Source organism: Poecilia mexicana, unplaced genomic scaffold (genome assembly GCF_051168715.1).
Source record: "Poecilia mexicana isolate PSO_F unplaced genomic scaffold, ASM5116871v1 scaffold_17, whole genome shotgun sequence".
Classification (NCBI taxonomy): domain Eukaryota; kingdom Metazoa; phylum Chordata; class Actinopteri; order Cyprinodontiformes; family Poeciliidae; genus Poecilia; species Poecilia mexicana.
This window is the reverse complement of record NW_028263386.1, coordinates 29,663,398-29,668,037: the sequence shown is the minus strand read 5'-3', so window position 1 is coordinate 29,668,037 and position 4,640 is coordinate 29,663,398. Positions and strand designations below refer to the sequence as shown.

The window sequence follows — 4,640 nt, the reverse complement described above, 5'->3', positions numbered from 1 at the left end:
CCCTTTTAGGTGAGGGTTAATTACGTTTTAACTTAAGCACTATGTGTTGACAACACTGAGTTGTGATTCCGTTCTGTACACAGATTCACTAGCGGAACAAGTCAGCGTTGGGCTGGGGGGCGGGGCTAATTACTGGACCCCTAACGAATCACCAGGCCCCTGACGTTTATCGCCTGCGCTACCAGAAACTGTTGAGCGAGGGGCGGGGAGGTTGGTCTGCGTTTTTTGGTTGATCGTTACCCAGGAAACACATCGGCTAAACCGTGAGTGAAACGGTCACTGGGACTGACTAGTATATATTCCATTGAGGGAAAGTAACTTTAACATTAAATAGACTTTTCTCAACAGGCGGTAGACTTTCTCAGTCTATAATCAGACATTTAAGCGACTTGAAACCGCACCCCAGCCCCACCCCCCCATAGCTCTGCACCTGCCCAGATTGCACATGATGGCAATTCAACATTGAATTAACATCTTTTGCCAACAAGCCAACAGCGAAGTGGCTGTGTGTTTGGGACATCCCACTCATGTAAATGGTGGGGGTGGACCGCTCCACTCCTTGTAGTAAGTTGTAGATGTTTTTGTGTCAATATATCACACACAAATGGTCATTAGGACTTTTTTATGAAAAAGAAAGAAAATGTACAGAAATGAATCTTCACCCACTATCCTTTACAGAGGTTAATTTAGAATGTAATACCCCCCACTCACTAATAAAATGCTCTGACCCAGAGCTCTGATGAGGAGGAGAGGAGGGGAAGGGGTGTGGCAAAAGAGCTGACATTGATTCAACATTGATTCAACATTGATCAGTCGTTGATCAGACATTAGCATTTCATTCATTAGATTTCAACCACAAAACAACATTGATTCAATGACACAGTTTCAACATTGGTTACTTGGCTGGAGGTGGATGGTTGTTTGATGGTTGATCAACCGTCAGTTGTTGACCTCAACCAAAAATCAACCATTCTAACTATAATTCAACGTTTATTTACCGTTGTGTGCAATCTGGGCAGTTTGTTGCAGCCCTCATCACCTCCTCATCTCCCCCTACTCCCTCCCAAACCTCCCCCACCCAGCCGCTCCTCCCAACCTTCTCCTCTTTACCCCCTCTCATCCCTTCTTCCCTCCCCCTCCTTGAGCTCTGGGTCAGAACATTTTATTACTAGGTGGGGGTTTATCATGTTTCAAATTAAGCACTACATGTTGAGAACAGTGGGTTGTGATTCCTTTCTGTACATTTTCTTACTTGTCTGTAAATATTATTACTGACTGTGCATAATGTGTTGACACAAAAACATCTACAAGTCTGTACTAGGAGTTGTACAGTCCACCTCCCCAATTTTACACTTGTGGTTTGTCCCAACCAAACAGCCACTTTGCTGCTGGCTTGTTTGCTACCGGCTTCTGAATTGAATTCTCCGCTGAGCACTTTTATGGTAAGTTTTTCAATATTACTTTGATCTTAAATGTGTTTATTGAAAAATAAGGGCATTGTTTTGTGCCCATAGTAATCCTGGTTATTTTGGGGCAAAACGGATATTTTTAATAATTGAGGTCATGTCTCCTTTTGTATTATTTTCATCCTACCCACCACTCCAGGCCTAAGTATGAAATCCTGCGAGATTTTGTGGGATTTGAGTTTTTAAAATAGGGCGGGGCCTATTGTTTGGTCTGGGAGAGCATGTGGTGGACAAGGAAGTGTAAGGCTGGCTGCTCCAGGTGGGCTTTAAATTGTTGTGATAGTAATCACTTGTTTTTAACTTTTTATTATGATATGCTTAGGGACGTGCTTAAATGAGCCTCTGTACCAGAACAGCTGAGTTGGATGATTACATGACCGTCTGCAGCCATCAAGAAGTGCAGAAGGTTGTTAATCATCCACAGATTCAATCCAGGTGAGGCAGAAGGGAAACACTTAACATGTAAGGCAGGTGAAACACTGAACTAAACCTGCTAATGACTGATTCAGTCTGTTGATCCTTGGATTGGTAACTGGTTAAATTGAACTGGACTATTGTTACTTGTGTGGGATCTTTATTAGTATATAGACACTTTTTAAGGAATTTAATCAACTTATTTGGAAATATTTGTAGTTGATGGAAGATTGAACCAGCTATTTGATGGAAGTTTATTCTGTATAAATTATAATTTTTCCAACTACACTATAAATCACCTTTTGTTCGATTTATTTGTCTCTGGTGTGTTAAATAAACCTGATCCTCCCTGAGTTTTATTGTTAGGTTTTCTGATAAACAGCCCTTTATTTTAAATATTGATTTAATATCAATATCATAAATCCTACACTATACTGCAGCTTAATGGGTAAATGTAGTTGTATATGTAAACATTAAGATAAATATTAATGAAAGATTAAGATATTAATTTAACAGTGAGTGTACATGGGGAACTATATGGTTTGTATTTGTTCTCAGACCTGTAACCAGTACACTGTTTAATCTTTCATTGTGTTTCAGAACTTTTCAAATGTTTATCATCTTTCTAACCGGCACCTTCCTCACTTTTATTTTTTTCAGCCGTTGCTCTGCAGTTTGACCGAAAGCTGACTCTTGAGGACCGCAGCAAAACTGTCAAGAAGTGGCTTCATTATGCGCCAGAATGAGAGGAAGACATCACAAGGAATCAAAGTGACACCAACCAGAGTCAAACTGGGGTTACCACAACTTGTACTGTTTCCCTACTTCATACAGTACAAAGCTTAACTTCATGGACTCTGTTCTTCTGTGGACAACAGACTGTTGTTTTGACAGTCAAAAAGGAATCAAATATGTTTAAAGATCTGTCCCTCTTTTCTTAAATAAAATGTTAAATCAAACCCATGTTGTCATTTTTAACCTTTTGTACACAGTTTACCCATCATCTGCCAATAATACAGTGTTTAACACCAGTGAAGAAACTTTTAGTGGCATGTTATGATGTAGACCTATCAGACCTAAAATGTACATAAATCCTTAGCTTTCATTCAATATAAAAACAACCCAAATCTGCATGTACATCCACAGTCAAATGAGTGTTGAATCAACATTGATTCAATGTAGAATCAACACAAATCTGCATGCAGATCCACATTCAGCTGATGGTTGAATGAACGTTGATTCCTAACTGATTCAATGTAGAATCAACACAAATAGGCATGCAGATCCATGTTCAGCTGATGGTTGAATGAACGTTGATTCCTAACTGATTCAATGTAGAATCAACATTGATTCATAACTGATTCAATGTAGAATCAACACAAATATGCATACAAGTTGACATACAGATGATGGTTGAATCAACATTGATATAATGTCAGTTATGGTTGAAACCCTAACGTTGATTCAACATACAAGTCACCGACCACTTTCAACGTTGATTCAATGTTTCTGGCTGACATTGATTCAATGTTGTTTCAATGATTCTGTGCTATCTGGGTCTGGTTCATGATTATTCTTGATGTGAAAGAAAAACTGAGTATGTAAAAGTTCCTACCATAACTCCATTAGGGACTTTGTCAAGAGAAGAAGTGCCAAGACTGAGAAGGGAGGAGGTACAATATGCCTGTTTATCTTTAAAAGATTTATTCAGGACAGACACAAGGTTAAACACAGAATGACAGTGGTAAATATAGGATCATCTGCAGAGGAAAGACGTAAAGCTTTCTGCAACATTTGATAGCAGTGTTCTTGTAGGATTCATTATAGGAATAACTTCTGGTAAAATGTTGAAAGTTTCAGTAAATTACAGAGGCACCACTCTCAGTGGTGACGGAAAGCTTCAGCTGACGCAAGTGAAGGAAGGATGTTTTAATTTTATTGGCAGTATCCAAAGAGACAGAAAAGTTTAAATTAGTAAGGAATCATATCAATGTGACACCAGGACAATGGATTACAGGACCTGAGTGGAAACATGGAATATGACCATGACACAGCAAAGGCAGGACTAATGTATGTTTTTAGCTTCGTGAAATTAGCTATGTTTTTTTGTCTCCTTTGGCTGCTGGTTCAGTGAGTTTTACACATAACATTGCAATTCTGATATTGTTGGAAAGAGCAGAGCTTGGGTTTTAATCTGATTGGTAATTTGTGTGAGTAGGACCATGTTGCTCTGCCATTGCTGCGTGATTACCAGCAATGGTGATCACGCTAACCCTAACCCACGCTAATTAGATGCTCATTAGCATCTAATTATGTTTATTTTCATAAAGCTGACTCGTGTTGGAGCCGGGCATTGTTGAGGTAGAAAATATTATCATTTAGATGAGCTTTTGCCCATTACATAGATATGGAATATGCCTATATTGGTTATTGTATGGCATGTGTTTAGATTGATCTTGTTAGCAGAAGTGCTGCTGGACCCAAATTTGGGGCTTCTAGGGCCCAAGAGTAATACATCAAATTAGTTGTTTCAAAATAACATGCTTCAAGTTAAATAATACTTAAACTTGAAGTATACTGATGACTAGTCTGGCTTCAAGCAAGGTTATACTTAGCATATTTAGTTTTCACAAGGGCATTCTTTAGTGTTAGATTTATTTTCTAGTTCCTTGTGTAATCTCCCTTGCCCCCTGTGCCACTCTGTGTCTCTCTGGTCTGCCTTCTGCTCTCTTCCCACACACCTGCAACCTGTTAGCTCAT

General features: G+C 39.1%; 1 long non-coding RNA gene across 1 annotated transcript; it reads left to right on the top strand.

Moving 5' to 3' along the window:
* The first annotated feature begins 478 nt into the window (after positions 1-478).
* LOC148154867 (uncharacterized) lies at positions 479-2,839 on the top strand. The gene is made up of 2 exons (XR_015765911.1): positions 479-1,901; positions 2,541-2,839. It is a non-coding gene; the product is annotated as an uncharacterized LOC148154867 (long non-coding RNA).
* The last annotated feature ends 1,801 nt before the right edge of the window (positions 2,840-4,640 follow it).